Raw genomic sequence first — 19,469 nt, 5'->3', positions numbered from 1 at the left:
GAGAGAGGGAGGGAGAGAGGTGTAGAGGGAGAGAGGGAGAGACGTCTTCGCTCCCTCCCTCTATCCCTCTCTCCCTTTCCCCCCTCTCTCTCCCTCTCCCCCTCCCTCTCCTGCTCTCCCTCTCCCTCTTTCCCTCTCCCTCTCCCTCCACCTCCTTCCGTCTCTGGAGAGGGAAGGAGGTGGAGGGAGAGGGAGAGCGGAACAGGGAAACAGGGACAGGGAGAGAGGGAGGGAGGAAGAGACCTCTTTCCATCTCCCTCTCACCCCCCCTCTCCCTCTCCTCTCCATATCTCTCTCCCTCCCTCTCCCTCTCCCTCCCTCTCTCCCTCTCCCTCTCTCCCTCTCCCTTGTCTCTGCCTCTCTATCTCTCCCTCTCTGGGAGGGAGTGAGGGAGTGGGAGAGTTGGAGGGAGGGAGAGGGAGAGAGGGAGGGAGGGAGAGAGGGATAGAGGGAGGGAGGGAGAGAGGGATAGAGGGAGGGAGGGAGGGAGGGAGAGGGATAGAGGGAGGGAGGGAGAGAGGGATGGAGGGAGGGAGTGAGAGGGAGGGAGGGAGGGAGGGAGGGAGAGACGGTCTTTCGCTCCCTCCCTCTCTCCCTCTCTCCCTCTCACCCCTCTCTCTCCCTCTCCCCCCTCCCTCTCCTGCTCTCTCTCCCTGTTCCTCCACCTCCTTCCCTCTCCGGAGAGGGAAGGAGGTGGAGGGACAGGGAGAGGGAAAGAGGTAGAGGGAGAGCGTGCGGAACAGGAAAACAGGGACAGGGAGAGAGGAAAGAAGAGAGGGAGAGGGAAGAGGGACGGGGGAGGCAGGAAGAGGGAGGGGGAGGAGGGAGAGAGACGGGGGAGAGCGAGGAGGTAGAGGGAGAGGGAGGGGAGAGGGAGAGGGATGGGGAGAGCAAGGGGGAGACGGAGGTGGAGAGGGAGTTGGGAGAGGGACAGGGAGAGGGACGGGGAGGGGGGAGAGGGAGGGGGGAGGGAGAGAGGGAAAGAGAGAGACGCAGAGGAAAGAGGGAGAGGGAAGAGAGAGAGGGACAGAGGGAGAGGGAGAGAGGGAGGAGGAGAGGGACGAGAGGAAGCAGGGAGAAAAGAGAGAAAGAACACACCATCTACATTTCTGTCAAATGACACCGGGGATCCTTACACAACCAGGAGAAAATAACACAGCGAGGCTCTTTCTCAGCTGGAACTGGAACTGCAGATGGGGCCAAACACCACCAGGGTGGCCACACATGTCCAGCTGCCGCCCCAGCCCCCTGAGTCTGGTCACCAGGGCTCTGAGTGTTTGCTCCAGGGACCTGGGGTTCACCCTGTCACCCTGGAGGTCGGGCCTAGACAGCATGGCCCCGGGCTGGACACATAGGGAGAAAAGCATCCCCACAGGCCAGCTTGTGCGAGCCGATTCAGCTGCCAGATTTTAGAGGCCCGGGATCACCCTGTGGCCCATGAAAGCCAGGAGCCAGGAGGGTCTTGCATCGGGATTCCTGTCCGTTGGACTGGAACGTTTATGTAAGGAGTCTTGGAAACAGTGGTAACAAGACTGAATTCGAAGGAGCTTTAGGATATTATGGACCACTCCGAAGTGTGTGGGTTGCTAAAAACCCTCCCGGCTTCACTCTTGTTGAAAATGAAGATCCCCGAGATGCAGCGGATGCTGTCTGAGAAGTAGACGGGAGAACACTCTGTGGCTGCCGAGTAAGAGTGGACCTGTCGAATGGGGAAGGGAGAAGTCGAAATCGTGGCCGCCTCCTTCTTGGGGTCGTCGCCCTCGAGATGATTATCGGAGGAGGAGTCCTCCCCCTCACCACAGATCTCCAAGACGGAGAAGCTTCTCCCGCAGCCGGAGCAGGTCCCTTTAGTAGATATAGGAGAAGAGAGAGATCACTGTCCCAGGAGAGAAATCGCAAGCCGTCCCGATCTTTCTCTAGGTCTCCTAGCCGATCCAGGTCAAATGAAAGGAAATAGCAGACCACTTTGCAAGAGGAGTGGTGCACAGGAAATACCTTCATTTGACAGGAGTATGTACAGAAAATTCAAGTTTTGTTTGAGACTTCCGAAGCTTGATGCACTTTTTAAATGTTTTAGCTGTTCCCGTTTGTCTGTCTCTTGGGACAGTGACACATAAAGGTGTCATTCTCTGTGGTTTGAAATGGGTCATATGAGGCATGTAATATGAAGAATTGTTTCTTTACAATGTTCTCTTAAGCAGAATTGAATTTGCTTTGAATTTTTGGTCTTGCCTAGACTGATAATAAAACTCTAACTCCTGCCCACCTAAAGTGTGATGTTTATTATTATGGAAACAACACTGGCAAACATTAAAAAGACTTTCTGTAGCTGGGATATGGTATGCAGCTGTAGTCAAGCAAGCAGTCTTTAAAAGGTACTGTGAACACAAGCCAGCAGGTAGAAATGAAAGCCGCACCCTTACCCTAGATTAGAGGTTTAAGAATTCCACTAGTCTTCACACTGGACAAGAGGTTGTCCAGTGAGTTTAGCATCTAAGAAGTTTCAAGGAAGTTAGTTAACCTTTGAGTTAGGTCATAAGTCCCCTCTGTGATTGCTGTACATGAATACATAGCTCTTTGTAAAGTTTTTTGGAAGTTGAGATTATCAAGACACCAATGTCCTGCCAGATTAAGAGTATATTGTAGAGCTGAACTTTGAGTTACTGTGCAATTTTTTTTTCATGCTGTCATCTGTAATATGTTTTGTGAGACTCCTTGGGATTAAAGTTTTGGTTCCAAACGGAACAAAGAAAACAAAAAAAGGATCCACCTGCCAATGCAGGGGACCCGGGTTCGAGCCCTGGTCCGGGAAGATCCCATGTGCCGCAGATCAACTAAGCCCGTGGGCCACAACTATTGAGCCTGCGCTCTAGATCCTGGGAGCCACAACTACTGAGCCCCCATGCCACAACTACAGAAGCCCGCACATCTAGAGTCCGTGCTCCGAAACAAAAGAAGCCACTGTAATGAGAAGCACATGCCCGCAACAAAGAGGAGCCCCTGCTCGCCGCAACTAGAGAAAGCCCGTGTGCAGCAATGAAGACCCAACGCAGCAAAAAAAAAAAAAAAAAAAAAAAGACGCTACTGGCCAGGTGATCAAGGGTAAAATTGTTTGTCACAAGTCCCGTTGATGGTGTGTATCCTTGATGTGTGTATCCTTGATGGTGTGTATCCTTGATGATGTGACCTGAGGAGAATGACATTTTTATCTCTGTCTGGATCTTCCGCCCCAAACCCCATAACTCCAGCCCAACCATAAGAAAAACATCAGAAAACCAACAGACAAACAAATTGAGGGACAAAATACCTGACCAGTCCTCCTCAAAACTTTCAAGGTATCAAAACCCAGGGACGTCTGAGAAATGTCACAGCCCAGAGGAGACTGGGACAGAAAAAGGGTGTTAGGGGAAAGCTAGGGAAATTCTAATAAAGTGTGGACTTTAGTTAATAATAACGTATCCATCTCGGTTCCTTAGTTGGATAAGCATGTCGTACTAACGTACTAAAGTACTAACGTGTTGGAAATAGGGGTACTGGGTCGGGGGTCCACAGCACTCTGTACACTCTGTACAGATCTTTGCAACTTTTTTGTAACTCTAAGCTATTCTAAAATTAAGCAACTACTAAACAGAGATAAGAATGTTATTTCCCTGATTTGAACATGGCTGAGTTTGTTTTCATGGTCACATTTGTGCTATCTGGATGTGTCTTGGAATCAGTAGCAAAGGAGAGTTGCCAGCCCCTGGGAAGATGCGGCTGGTTTGCAGGTGGCTTGCTCTGGAGCTGAAGACCAGGGTGGGAAGTCTGCAGCCTCGGGCTGCACTTAGAACCATGGGAGGGGATGGGCCAGCTCAGTTAGGGATGGAACCTATAAATAAAACTTTTTCTTTTCCATTATGGCTTATCACAGGATATTGAATATAGTTCCCTGTGCTAGACAGTAGGACCTTGTAGCTTATCCATCCTATATTTAATAGTTTGCGTCTGCTAACCCCAAACTCCCAATCCAACCCTCCCTCACTCTTTCTCCCCCTTGGCAACCACAAGTCTGTTCTCTATGTCTGTGAGTCTGTTTTTGTTTCGTAGACAAGTTCATTTGTGTCGTATTTTAGATTTCACATATAAGAGAGATCATATATGTGTCTTTCTCTTCTGACTTACTTCACTTAGTATGATAATCTCTAGGTCCATCCACGACGTTGCTGCAAATAGCATTATTTCATTCTTTTTATGGCTGAATATATTCCATTGTATATATGTACCACATCTTCTTTATCCACTCACCCATCAGTGGACATTTAGGCAGCTTCCACATCTTGCCTATTATAAATAGTGATGCAATGAACACTGGGGTACATGTATCTTTTCTTTCTTTTTCTTTCTTTTTTCTTTCTTTTTCTTTCTTTCTTTCTTTTTCTTTCTTTCTTTCTCTCTCTCTTTCTTTATTTTTTTGTTACACAGCATGTGGGATCTTAGTCCCCTGGCCAGAGATGGAACCCATGCTCCCTGCACTGGAAGCACAGAGTCTTAACCGCTAGACCACCAGGGAAATCCCAGGGGTGTATGTATATTTTTGAATTAGAGTTTTCTCCAGATCTATGCCCAGGAGTGGAATTGCGGGACCCTATGGCAGCTGTATCTGTTCTCTGCACGTCTCACATCAACCACGTGCGCTCCAATCCTTGCTCTCAACGTCATCTTCGGGGAACACAACCTGCGACAGGGACCTTGACAAGAAGAAATGGCTCAGGGAAAAGCTAGCTGCACAGGGAGGAGATAGAGGCCATCGACCCTGGGGTGTGGCGGGGAGAGTGGGCACAGAGATTGGTCATTTCATCCCTGATACTCAGCCCTCCTGGCTGCCCCACTCTAGGTCACCTCGGGATACAGAGGTGACCCGGTTAGAGTCCCAGCCTGTGCAGGAATCTCGGGGCACAAGCGGGTCTGAATAATATTAGTGCAGGGTCTCCCCCATGGCACTGGGGTTATTTGGGGCGGGTCATTCTCTGCTGGGGGCCCCTCTTGGGCACTGTGTGGGGTTCAGCAGCATCCCTGTCCCCACCCATTTGATTCCAGGGTCCCCTCCCCCCCAGTTGTGACAACCACAGATTTTCCCCAGACATCACTGAAGAACTGGGGGAGGCGGAAGCAGGATGGCCCTGGGTGAGGACAGCTGTGTTGAAGCAAGCAGCCTGGCTTAGGGCAAGGTCTGCCCCAATCCCGTCAGAGCCTGCATTTAGAACTGCCCCTTCCCTCTCCCACCTCCCATGCCCTGCAGTGGTCTCCGAGACATCATCCCCACGTAAGAAATCACACCTTCTCAGTTTACTGTCCCCAGCACCTAGAAGAGTGTCTGCTATGTAGTAGATGCTTCATAAATACTTGCTGAATAAAGGAGTTGAATAAAGGGATGAGTGGATGAATGAATGAAGGTTACCATGGAAGGAGGGGGGAGATTCCCTTTCTGGCTCTCGGGGATTGGGATATCAAGTGAAAGATCCATCCTAAATAGGCTGACCAGCCTTCTGGGTTCCCCAGAAATGAGGGTTTCCCCATAGTTCCAGCGCTCAAACCTGAGCGGTCCTGGGCAAAGTGGGGGCGGGTGTTGGTCACCCTGTGTAAACACAGTAACAATTCCAACTGCAATAGCAATGGCCAAGGACCTCTACGGTCTTACTGACCAGGCACAGTTCTTCACCTGGCGGGGAAGGGTGGGCCAGGATTGGAATTCCGGTGATCCAGGGTGGGCGGGTGAGGGCACACCCCGGGCTTGCGTAGGGGAGTCCAGGAAGGTTCTGGAGGAAGTGACAGTGACACAGGAGGGAGGGAGGAGTCTAAGGAAGAACGTCCCACACGACAACGTGTGCCAATGGCCCTGGGCCCAAGGTCACACCTGACCAGGGCTTGCTTGTTTTCTTTTTTTCTAATTTACTTTTCCCCACATGGATATGCAATTGTCCTAATGCCATTTATTGAAAACTCCTTAATTTCCTCACTTTCTGTCATATCAAGTTCTCATCTATCTGTTTCTGGACCTTTATTCTCTACCATAGAGCTATACGTCCCATCCTTGCACCACTAGGGCTGTTTCATCACTATAACTTTATTTTTTACTCATTTATTTCTTTGGCCGTGCTGGGCGGCATGTGGGATCTTATTTCCCTTGACCAGGCTTTGAACCCGCACCCCTTGCAGTGGAAGCTCGGAGTCTTAATCGCTGGACCTCCAGGGAAGTCCCCAGGGCTTGCTTTGACATCCATCGAATGGTGGCGGGTGGGCACGGGGAGCAGCTGTCTGTGAGCCACCCTGTGTAGAAATGCAGGGTGGAGGGCAGGACAGCTGGAGCGGGAGGGGAAAAGGCGGAGGAGGGAGGGAGGGAGGGATGGCGGGCGGGCGAGAGACAGACAGAGAGTTTCCGGAGACAATAGCTCTGGCCGTGTCCTAGGGCATGAAAGCTGAAAATAGCTCCTAGTGCCGGGAGCCCTGGAGCCGGAGCCTGGGAGCCATTGTGACTGGCACTCCTCCCTGGTGTGTGTGTGTGTGTGTGTGCGGGGGCGGGGGGCTCTGGACTTCTCAGGCTGGGAATGGGGTGCACGGAGCAAGGACGGAGCAGGGACGGAGCAGGGACCCTTCTCTCTGGGACCTCGCAGGCCATCCTTAGCTCACAAAGCTGAGCCACTCCCGGCCCTACGAGGGGGGGGCTTATCCTCCCTGTCCCCTGGATCACACCCCCTCACACACGACTTCCCCTTGTGTGCTCCCAGCAACCAAGAGAATCTGTTTTTAAAAGATTTGGGGGAGGGAGGTAAACATACAAACAAGAGCAGAATGGATACTTTTTCCGAATGGGAATGGCTCTGTGTAACCCCATCCCCAGGGTAACCAGAGTCCTGACCTCTAACACCCTTGACGAGTCAGCCTTGGTCTGGGCTTGCAGACCCACGGAAGCTTCCTCATCCCCTCCTTCAGACCCCGTCTCTCCCTCGGCGTCTTTGTGAGAGGCACCCGGGGAAGTGGGACTGCTAGGCTGTACTGCTGCTAGAACTGCACCTGGGCTCCACCAGGCTCCAGCCCCCCGCCCTGTGCACCTCTCTGTCCCTGAGGCACCTCAACTGGTAGGAGCGGCATCACCTTCCCTCCCGGGACTTGTGACACTTAAGGGAGACACAGAAAGGACAAGCGTTTGGCTCCCTGGCTGGCAAAGAGCAGGTGCTCAATTGTCATAAGTGGCCGTATCAGTGAGGGTTCTCCAGACAAACAGAATCCATAGGGTGTGTGTGTATAGACACACACACGTACATATGTACACGCATACAAAAATATACAGCTGTGTATATATGCAGTACGCATACAGACATATACACATATAGTATATACAATACGCAAATACATATATACACACATATATATAAAATGCATAGTTTGTATATATACAGTATGTATACACACATATACACGTAATATATACAATAGACACATACAGATACACTATACATACACACATATGAAATGCATCGTTTGTGTATATACAGTATGTACACATACGTATAACATATGCAATGTACACACCTAGGTACGTCTATATCATACATATATACACACATAGAAAGATATTTAGGTGTGTATATATACAGTATACATACATACACATATAATATATGCAATACATACACGTACATACATATAGACACGCATATACACCTACATAGAAAAGCATGTAGAATAAAAATATATATGTACTGCATATATAAATTCCTTGTATTCGTTCCTCCTTTACGCAAAGTGGACCAATTTCAGTGTTAATCTCTTCTGAAAAATCCCTTCCTGGCCACATCTGGAATAATGTTTGTGGTTGCCGGGGCCCCACGCAGTGCGCACATGAGATTAACCATCCCCGTGGCGATGATGACACTTTATTTTCTCCCTTGACCATTGTCACTACTATTCCAATTAAAATAGCAGTGCTATGAGGGCAGGGCATTTCCTTTTTGGCCAGTACTGAGCGTCCGCGGTCTGGTGCCTAGCATAGGCTAAATACACGGCAATTTTGTGAACAGAAGCCGGGATTCCAGCTGTCATATTTAATAGGAATTATAGTCTTATTATTGGGGGGGAGGGGTTGTGTCACGGTACGTCGAGGTCGGGAGTCGAACTCGCCACCACTGGCCCTGAGAGGTTTTGCCGGGTCCCCGCTTCGGGCCGGTGGGTGTGGCCAGGGGCAGCCGATGACGTGCGTATGTGCGTGCGTACGTGCGTGCGTGCGTGGGAGCGTGCGTGCGTGAGAGCGTGCGAGTCCACGGGGCGAGCCGCGCGCGCCGGGAGTGTTTCAGCCCGGCCCCCGGCTCATTGTGGCCGCCTCACGCCGGCCCGAGTTCGCAGCAGCGCTGGAGGCCCCGGGCCTGTGAGCACAAAGAGGGAGCCGGGGGCCGGACGGGAGCGCTGTGGCGGCAGCTGAGGCCCAGGCCAGGCCCCCCTCAGCCTCCCGCCTGCCCGTCTGCCCCGCCCCCGCCGGCGGCGCCGCGCCCCTCCCCCAACCGCCAGACTAGCGCGGTGCGGGGCCCGCGCGCGAAGACATGGGGGAGAAGCTGGAGCTGAGGCTGGAGTCGCTCTTGGGGACCGAGCCCGCCGTCTACCCGTGGCCGCTGCCGGTCTACGTAAGTGCCACCCGTCCCCTCCTCCCGGACCCCCGCTCCTGTTCCCCCACGGCGCGCGCTGAGCCCACCGAGAAACGGAGCGACTCGAGTCGCCAGACCCTCTTTGGAGCCCCCCTTCCCGCCCCGCCGTGGTTCTCCGCGGCAGTTTCCAGCCCCCGCGCGCAGGGTGGGCAGAGGGGAGCCGGCGCCGGCCGGGGGCGCCGACTCGGCCGCGGCGACCCCGCGCTTCCGAGGGGCGCCTGAGCCGGTCTGCGGTTGGCTCTGCAGGGCTGGGGACCCCGGTCCCCCCGGGCCTGGACTGCCGGCGGGCTTGCCCTTCTGTACTTTAGGATCTGACACGTAGGGTTTCTTTTTCCTGGTAGCTTATTCTTAGCTCTGTCAACGTACTTAGTTTTTAAAATTTTTTTTTCTTTTTCAGGGCACCCTTTCCTCCCTCTCTCCAGTTTTTTTGTGTTTCTCTTTTGTTTTGTTTTAGTTAGGCATTTTGTCCCTCTGATCTTGAGTGGGTGGGCTGGCAGGACACTTGGAGAGGAGGCGTTCTGTCCCCTGATCTTGAGTGGCCTTTGGAAAATGACGGGCCAGACGGAAATTAAATTTAATTGATATATAATATTGTATCCGTCCAAGGTGTACAATGTGATGATTAATATATATAGTGTGTGTGTGAAATGATTACCACAATAAGTTTAGTTAACCTTAATTCACATAATTACAAATGTTATCTTTGTGATGAGAACTTTCAAGATCTACTCTCTTAGCAACTTTCAAACATAAAATACGGTATTGTTAACTGTAGTGACCGAGCTGTACATTACATCACCATTACTCACTTGTCTTATAACTAGAAGTTTTTACCTTTTGATCATCTTCCCTCATTTTCGTCACCTCCAACCCCCAGCTCTGGCAACCGTCATTCCATTCTTTCTATCATGAGTTCAGTATTTTAGATTTCACATATGAGATCATAAAGTATTTATCTTTCTCTGTCTGACATTTCATTTAGCATAATGCCCCCCAAACCCACCCATGTGGTCACAAATAGCCAGATTTCCTTCTTTATCATGGCTGACTAATAGTAGGTCGTATGCACCCCCATTTTCTTCATCCATTCATCCACAAGAAAACACTGAGGTTGTTTCCATGTCTTGGCTACTGTATTGGGTTGGCCAGAAAGTTCATACAGTTAATGAATACACTGTTCAGTCAAACTTGGTGAAAATGAGTCTTTTATTTTTACTTAAAATAAATCTTTGACAAAGCCAGCTAGGCATCCCTTTGAGTAACGACTTATATCACATTGAAATATTTTAAACATATGAACAGTAATAGCTGAAATGACAAATGTTACTAATATGGACACAATTTATCAAGGAGAATATGTTAGAATATGTTAAAATGCAGATGGACAGTGAAAGAACAACTATAACTTTTAACTAAATATTGTCTTGATATTTAGACCATTGGTTAAAATCATGATAACAGGTTTCATCCGTTTCAAGAAAGCAGAATATTTGCAGATCACTTAACATTTACTAGGTATGTTCTCAGCCTGGAAGGATATATTTCACTTACATGTGTCATTTAATTTAACCACATCCCTCTGTAATAGATAGTGGTATCCCTATTTGCAGATAGGAGACAGGCTCAGAAAGATTAAGAATGTTACCTAATTCTAGTAAGTAGCCAAACCTAAACTGATCTAATTCCAGGGCAAAGCTCTTTCTGGCACATCAGTGTGGGTCTTTATCTCTTTGAGAATTGTTGAACATTAAAAGCCTTCTTCCAGGTAAATGCATAAAGAAACAACATGAGCAATGATATAACAATACAAGTCTCACTAAATAATTGGCGTGTTTGGCCTTGCTTTTGCTGATAGATCTTTTGCAAAATTGCTTTTCTCTGAGATATTTAAAGTGGACTTTAACTATTTTCTTGGAAGACTTTCCTAAATTATACCTATCAGAAAGCTGCTTTGCTTTAAGGCCGAAGAAAAATGAAAGCTTACTTAACTACACTTAGGTGCCAGGGTCATACTATGAGCTCTACACCTGCCAGGATTCACGCTAAGATAGATAGGGTGGCTCAGCAAACTGTCCATAGTCCTGTGATTTCTTTCTGATATTCTGAAGTAGAAATAATTTCATAACTGTTCACAAAAGAGAGAAACACTGTTTCTTGGTCCTCAATATCATACTGCTGTAGGCTAATTCTTTCTCTCTTCTGTTGCCCCTTAGTATAGAGAGTGTGTTTTGGGGACCCTCCTTCACGATCTTCTCCATTCCAAGAGCATCTTACATAAATCCAGGACTTCTCAAGCAGCCAGTTTTGCCAGATGGTCTTAGGGTTGGTTGTACCCATATATGTATAATCTGAACTTCTCAAGTAAGGTCCTTAGAGAGCATAATGGCTAAGAGAATTGGTGCTGATACCAGACCTGAGTCCAAATACTGCCTATGCCCCTAACTAGCTGTGTAACCTTGGAGAAGTAACTTAAGCCCCTTAAAGGGATTAGATTTCTCACCTGGAAAATGGTATAATAAATGCATCTACCTCCTATGGTTAGTGTGTAAATTAATGTAACTTGAGATGGTGCGTGTTAAGCATTAGCACAGTGCCTGTCTCTTGTTAGTAATACCTGCTTTTCTTATTAATTATTCTCTTTATATTCCCAGTTCCAGCTGGGTGCCTAACATATAATAGTTGTTCAGCAAATAGTTACTGGATTGAACCAGCTCTGAAATTGAAGCATTGGGTCAACAGCAAAGTAGTCACCCCACCATCATTTCTCCCAGAGAAAGGGAGAATAGATGGAAGCCAGCCATCATACTTTCTTTTCTTATTCTAAACTTCCCATCCAGCCCCAGCAATAAAATAATCTTCCTGGACCCTAACAATTTCAAGGATTCTTCAAATCACACTATTTGAAAATAGCTGGGTTGCCCTAATCTAATATGTCCCAGGACCCCAAGGTCACCAAGCTTCTATTAATGAAGTCTAGTTAAGATAAATGATAACAGTTAGTCAACCAACTGCTTATGAGCTCATTGGGCTTTTTAAAATTTACTATCTGCACTTCATAGAGACACAGGTATTTTGCTTTTGTAGGACATTCAACAGTCAAAGTAGTCTTTTAAAAAGCACAAATCAGACGCTATTATTGCACTGCTTCTAACCTCTAAAGGCTATCTATTGTAAAGAGATGAAATTTTCAACTACTTAGCCAGGCTCACAGGGACCATGTGCTCTGGTCACTTACTACATCTTTCCCTGACCTTCATGGGGCTCGAGGCACAGTTGTCCTTTTCAGTCCCTCAGATGCAACAAGCTCTACTTCTTGCTCTCCCAGCTTTAGATTGGCTAATCCATCTACCCAGACCAATTTCCCTCTTATCGTTAAGGTCTCGGTTCAAACGCCACCACTACTATCTTGACCAAAGAGACCTGCCTCCTCAGTGCCTCTCCATCCCTTTGTCCAGTCGTATTTCTGTCACTGTACAACATTTATTTACACGTTGACTCTGTCTTCCTCCACCACTGGACATTTGCTTAAGAGCAGGGACTTTGTAATTTTTTGCTTCCAAGGCTTGCAGCGGACACTGGCACGTAGGTGTGTAGGAAATGTGTGTCTAATAAAGAATAAATATGTGAATGAAAAAAAAAACTGTGAAACACTAACACAAGATTATTCTTCTTTCAAAAGAATAATGAAAAATAATTTCATTCAATAAGAGTCATTCTTAGTTACTGATCCATGACTTAGTAGATCCCATTCAATTTAAAATGTCCCCTTTTTTTCTGATACTTTCACAAGTCATTAATTAAGTGTTGCTCACTTTTAAGGCCAATCTGTGAGACATTATTTAACTTGTCTCCTCTAAAGTTCCAGCATGAACTCAGGCGGGGCTTCACCAAGTACTGATCATGTGACCTTGGCCTCTCATTGCCTCCGTTTTCTCATTTGTAACATGGGTATAATAATCGGCTTATTTCATACGCCTATGAGGAGGAAAACTTCATGTGTGTGTGTGTGTGTGTGTGTCTATATATATGTATTTAAACAGTGTCTTAGAATAGTGTCTGGCACATGATAAGCATTATAGAAGTATTGACTGCTGCTACTAGTACTGTTATTATGAGAACTAACTGTTGAGAATAATCCTTCATATAGTGGTTTATTCCACTGAAGATAAAGGAAACTCATAGAATGTTAGAGATCAGATTAAACACGGAAAGCCAGTAAAATATACCAGGACAGAAGATGATGAGAGTGTGAAAGGATAGAGGAAAAAAAATGGTTTTTGTTTTTCTTTTTCTTTTTTAAAAAAGGAAAGAGCCTAGAAATAGGACAAAAACTATTCATTGGCTATACTGACATGGAGATCGCTGGTGACCTTCATAAGTAAAATTTCAGGACAGTGGGCAGAGAGATTACGGTGAGGGAAGTCAGATGGATGTAAATTATAGAGTAGATGGGACGTGAGGAAATGGAAACAATATATGATGATAACAATTTTGAAAAGTTCAGACATGAATTGGCTAAAGAAGATATGCAGGGATTAGAGGAGGAGGGAGGCTTTCGTGTTACACGTATAGTTTTTAACATTTTAAGTTGGAGTTACTAGTCTAGAATGAGGTTGAATTTTGGCAAGAATCATTCATAAGGAGTAGATGGGTTGTAGAAAATGCAGTGCTGTGAAGTACTTGAGAAGATGAGAGAAAATGAAATGCTATCTGTAGTGCACGTGGCCTTTGAACTTGAACTCCTGTAGTGCAAGGGAATACAAAGATCAATGCAAATGCTAATGAATTAACGGATTTGGCAGTGGACTATTTACTGACTTCTGTGTTCCTAATGAGTTAGGAAGCGCCTCACCAGCTCAGAGTGAAGGAAGTAGAGAGGATGGAGGAAAATTTGAGGAGGGTAGGGAAAGCTTCTAAGAAAATAGTCCTTAAGGAGAATTAGAAAGAACTTACTGTAAGTCAGAGCAATATTTCCAGTCTTGAAAATCCATTTGAAGTTGGTGTTTATTAATTTATTGGAATACCAATTTTCCCTGCCACATGATGTTTCTCCAGCTACCTGGATATAAGTTACACAGAGGCAGAAAAGAATGAGAGATAACAATCGAGGGAAAATACAATTAGTATTTTTTTTTTCCCTTTTTCCACTTCCCCGCTCCAACTCTGGGGAGCCTTCATGGACGTGGCTGCCCTCGCAGCCTGCAGCAGCACGCTGTTATCAAAGAATTCAAAGAAATGGAACATAGGTTTCCAACTTAATAATTCAGCAAAATCAAAAATTGTATATAATGTTTTCTGTCGGCAAAGATTTTTGCAATATAATTTGGTTCCATCTTTTGACAAGTAATTTGGCAATGTCTAGCAAGATAAAAATGTTAATAGCTTTTTACACATTAATTCTAATTCTGGAAGCTTATGCCGATAAATAATTTATAATCCAGAAAATTATTATATAAAGATGCTCATTGTCATGTCATTTGTAATAACAAAACATTGGAAACACCTTTAATTGTTAAGAATAGGAAAACAGTTTAGGAAATTATATCCACTTAGTAGAAAGTGACACAGTTACTATATTATAATTACAAGATGATGGAGCAAAATAAAATAATGCTTAATAAAGAAAGAATGAAGAAAGCTGACCTAAAATTGTGTCTTCCTTATGACAGTAATTATGTAAACATATCAATATTTATTAAAGCTTAAAACCAAGATAAAGTTTTAAAAGCTCTGTACCAGTAATGGGGATTTTATGTTCGTTTCAAAATATTTTTTGACACAACTCTTAGAATTTTGTTTTGTCTACTCCTTTTCTTAAGAATTTCTGATTATTACCTCACTTTTCATTTCATAGTTTCAAATAAAGCCAGCAATTTTATCATCAGAGAAGATTAGACTTATTGGACAGTTCATAATTCCAAGTTATTTGGTATAAAAAGACCATATACACTTGTAGGTGCTTTCAAAATAAAATTTCGAGAAGTTTTTTCTTTTTGCTTAGTCTTTCCTAGTATGGAGATGAAGCAAACTACCTAAAATTGCTAGCCATTCTTTTTTCATTTTTCTCATTTTATTGATTTATCTTGCCCTTCACAGAAATGATAAGAAATGAGTCTGCAGTTGCATCTGCCAATTTCTTAAATCCTCTATTATCCACATTATGAAATCATACTAGTATGAATGCTTCCAGTATTTTCAGAACTCTTTAGTTAGTATACTTTAGCATTCTGTATGAAGTATCTTATGTAAGTGTAAAATTTAGACTCAACTTCTGGAAGCTTTTGATTTCTTAGTTCAAAAGTGAGAGATCCTTAGTTCAGCCATATGATTAACAATTACTTGTATAGTAAGAAGCTCCTAAATTATTGTTTTATGGGTACCTGGCAGTTTTCTTGCCATTTCTCAGAAGTTCTCTATTAAACACATTCTCTCTCTTTCTCTCTCTCTATCTCTCTGTCTCTCTCTGTCTCTCTCTCTCTCTCTCTGTCTCTCTCTCTCTCTCTCTCTCTCTCTCTCTCTCTCTCTCACACACACACACACACACACATTGTGATTAAAAGCACAGATTTTGGCATTATGAAATCTAAGGTTCAATTTCCAGTTGTGTAGTTTCTGGGCCACTTCACTTTAGGCAAGTAACCTAATGTCTCTGAACCTTGTTATTTTCATCTGTAAAATAGAAATTGCAATTATATCAGACAATCCTCAAAACATCCGTAATGATTTTAGAGTTTCAGAGTCAGGTAAAAGCAGGCACTCAGTAAATGGCTAGTGCTTTTATTACTTTATTATTATTTAGGTCTTGGTTTTCCTTGAGTGTGTGAGTCCCCATAATGAAATGTAATTTCCAGTAGATTGAGTAACACCTGTTTTCACCAAAAATTTTAACTGAGTTCATTACTTTCTGTGCAACCCAGATTAGTTTTCTGCCTCCTTTTCTGTGCCGTATGTAGGTGTTCAGTAGATTTATTTAATAAATGTATGAATGCATGAACGCGTAGATGAATTTTTAAATGCTTCTTTTTGAGAAGGTAGAACAAATGTGACACAGTAGAACAGATAAGAAAATAATCCATGGAAAAAATGGCAAAGTCATGTATGTGTCCAGGGCCAGCCTAAGAAGAATTACTTTTTTTTTTTTTTTTAGGAAAAATGTGTTGAATAGCTTATTTTAATTATTCTTAAAAGTTAAGTACAGGGACTTCCCTGGCGGTCCAGTGGTTAAGACTTCGCCTTCCAATGCAGGGGGGTGTGGGTTCAATCCCTAGTCGGGGAGCTATGGTCCCACATGCCTCGCAGCCAAAAAACCAGAACATAAAACAGAAGCAGTATTGTAACAAATTCAATGAAGACTTTAACAAATGGTCCACATCCAAAAAAAAAGTTAAGTACAAAACTTTGCTGATGATTTACATATTTAGGACCAATAAAATAATGTGAGATTAGCTGTACTAAAACAGAATGTTGAGCTACATTCACATTAAGTGACATTATATAGTCTGAGTTTATGGAAAACTTCTGAGATGGTGAGTGACCTTTGAGCAGAAAAAGACAGAAGGAGAAATGGCCTTTTCTACATTCTATTGTGCCTCTAAGTAAAATGCTTGGTAATCTAGCTACAAAGCTCTATGTCATTGGCCTTAGGCACGTACTGTGATGTACCTTGTGAAGATCAGATTTTGCCATGGAGAGGATTTGTAAAAGTATCACACATTCCAGTACCGTTGGCAACCACAGCTACCAAAAACTCCAATTTAAATTGATGAGCCTAATATCAGATGATAGTATCATTTCCTTGTGGGTGTTCTGGGAAAAGGTGGGTAGGAAATGTATAAAAGTGAATACTTTATTGACTGAAATAACACTTCATCATTTTGAAAACATAAAATACATTAAAGTTGTTATAGCATCATACATGAATATTTCACTGTATTTTAGACCTTGCCTACAAGCAATGTTTTCTGCCCTTTGAAAGAGAACCATGCTTGTGGTATGCATTAATCATAGAAAAGATTAAACACTGAAAAGAAATTCAGCCTTTAAAGACAATTTGCTTTGATTGATTCAGTGGGTTCTCCTAAAAAGTTAATACCCAGAATTATTGCTTGTTAAATTGGAGTTACAAATTCTTTCAGAGTTACTTAGTATTTTCTTTAATATCAGTATCAAGGAAGGCAAAGCAAATTTACATATTTATTAGGAAATACAGGCACATAATCATAAAACAAGAAAACACAACGTTTTTATAGACTTTATTTTTTAGAAGTGTTTTAATTTTACAGAAAAATTGAGAAGATAGTATAAAGTGTTTCCATATACACTATACCCATTTCCCTCTGTGACGATCAACTTATATTAGTATGTTACATTGTTACAATCAGTGAACAAATATTGATACATTATTGTTTACTATAGTCCATACATTAGTCCAGTTCCTTAGTTTTTACCTAATGTCCTTTTTCTATTCCAGGATTTCATCCAAAACATCACATTACATTTAGTTGCCATGTTTCCTTAGGCTCCTCTTGGGTTTGATAGCTTCTCAGATTTTCCTTGCATGACCTTGGCAATTTTGAGTAGTTAGGCTTGTGTAGGATGCCCGCTACTAGAATTTGTTTGATGCATGTTTCATTGATAATATTGGGATTATGTGTTTGGGGGAGGAAGACCACAAGAGTAGAAGGGTTATTTTGTCAGATCACATCAAGTGTACAAAGTATCAATATGCATTATGAATGCTGAGGTCGACCTTGATCACCAGGCTGAGGTAGTGTTTTTCAGGTTTCTCCATTGTAAAATTACTGTTTTCCCTTCTCCATATTGTACTTTTTGGAAGGAAGTCAATATGCTCAGCCCACAACTAAGGAATAGAGAGTTATGCTTAAGATGGAGTACTACATAAACTATTTGGAATTCTTTTGCACTGGAGATTTATCTATTCTCCCGCATTTATTTATGTATCCAATTATTTATTTATATCAGAAGAACTCACGGATTTTTATTTTATACTTTGGGTCATAATCTAATTCTACGTTAGTTACTTTGTTCCTCAAATTGCTCTAGTCCTGACCCTTGTGAACTCTTTTCAGTTCAGTGGCTCGTGCGCCACTCTGAGGTATCCCCATCCTATATATTTTTTTGGAACTTCCTTACTTTCTGACACTATAAGATGGCCTTGTATATAAATCTTGTATATTTACTGCCCCAGTCCTAGAATCAGCTATTTCTTCAAGGATAACTAGGTCTTTTTAGTGGAGAACAGCATTAGACAGCAGGATCTGGGTGTGGGGTGTGCTAATTGCTGCCCGGATGTCATTGCTTCTAGATCTTCTCAGCTGACAGAGCAAAGAGATAACATGTGTGTACACTCCCCACGTATATGGACATATCTATAAGTATCTCTCTACATAACCATGTGTGTTAAGGTAATATGAAGCAATATTAAGCTAAGCATGAATGTATATTGATGTTTCCAACTTTAATCTGTTACCACATAGATCATCTTAGCCTTATCTCTTGCTTATCTTTAAATTTCAACTGCGGCAAAACACTTGACTTTTAGAAGTATGAAAATCAAATTGTAGCTACTTTGGGAAGCCACATCATCTAGCAGAAGAATTCTTAAAGGGCAAGGTGTATATCATCAAATTTTAATTTACAGTCAGCAGTACTTTGTAACATCCATAGGCCTCCAGACCTCTGCTTCCAAGAAGATGAAGTAGCCCATTTCTCCCAGGTTCTTCCACTTAAAACTAAAACCCTGAACATAACAACAGACAAACATAGGAAGACACTGAAAGGTGGAAATGAGAAGGCAGACTTAACTAGGGACTTTGGGACTTGAGGAATAACATGGTGATGAGTCCCCTGTGTTTCCTGTTGCTTCCCATACATCCTGGAGAGGGTATTACAGGAACCCCCAATCAATAACCACCAACAGAACAACAGACAAAAAAGCTTCAAAAAAGAAAACACAAAACCCCCGTTCCCCCTAGCCAAGGTATGAGGAAAGGGGTTGTCAAAGACAGAAAACCATTTGGGCAATAATATACACACTACTCGAGCCAAGTGCCAGTGGAATATTGCACCCATCCCCTATGTCCTGTGGTTTCAGTTGGGCCAAGCTACGATTTGATCTTCCACACCACCCCACTCCTGCCCTCCAGAAGAGGCAGCGCTCTGATTCGCCACCAGGGCTGTTTCAGTGTGGTGCAGTGGTGAGCTGAGCCTCCACCCCTTTGCATTAGCAAAGAGACTTTCAAAGGTGGTGCCTGACAGGCTAGTTAACACTGGGCTGCCCTCACACAGTCGTGGGGTCCAGTGGTGGGACCTAGCCTCCGTCTCTCCCTGACATCGATAAGAATAGGATGTTACAGGTTGGAGGGAGTAGGCACCCCACTAACCCCCAACACATGGTGTCAGTGAGACCCAATGGGGTGCTGAATCCCCATAACCGTCCTGAGGCAGTAAGACAGAATGAGATGGCACAAGCAGGGCTAGTTGGCAGTTCTCTTCCTCTTACCCTGGTGTCAGTGGGGCCAGCAGGTAGCTGACCCTCTACCCACACCCGGCATCAACAAGAAGGAATGAAGTGGGAGGAAGGACAGCAAACACAGCAAACACTTCACCTCTCCCCTCCCCTGGTGTCAAGAAATCTACTGGGGAGATGAACTTCCACTCCTACTAAAAGGCAACAGAATGATATTAATGTTCCCACTTTTGGGGGGAAGGTGTCAGAAGGGTCAGTAGGATAGCTGAACTTCTACTTGATCTGTCTGCAGTGAGAGAATGTAA

This window comes from Delphinapterus leucas, unplaced genomic scaffold (genome assembly GCF_059928025.1).
Source record: "Delphinapterus leucas isolate spDelLeu-1000000601 "Yukka" unplaced genomic scaffold, BTC_Dleu_Yukka2 spDelLeu_asBTCV2_sq40, whole genome shotgun sequence".
Lineage (NCBI taxonomy): Eukaryota > Metazoa > Chordata > Mammalia > Artiodactyla > Monodontidae > Delphinapterus > Delphinapterus leucas.
Note: the sequence above shows the minus strand (reverse complement) of the source record.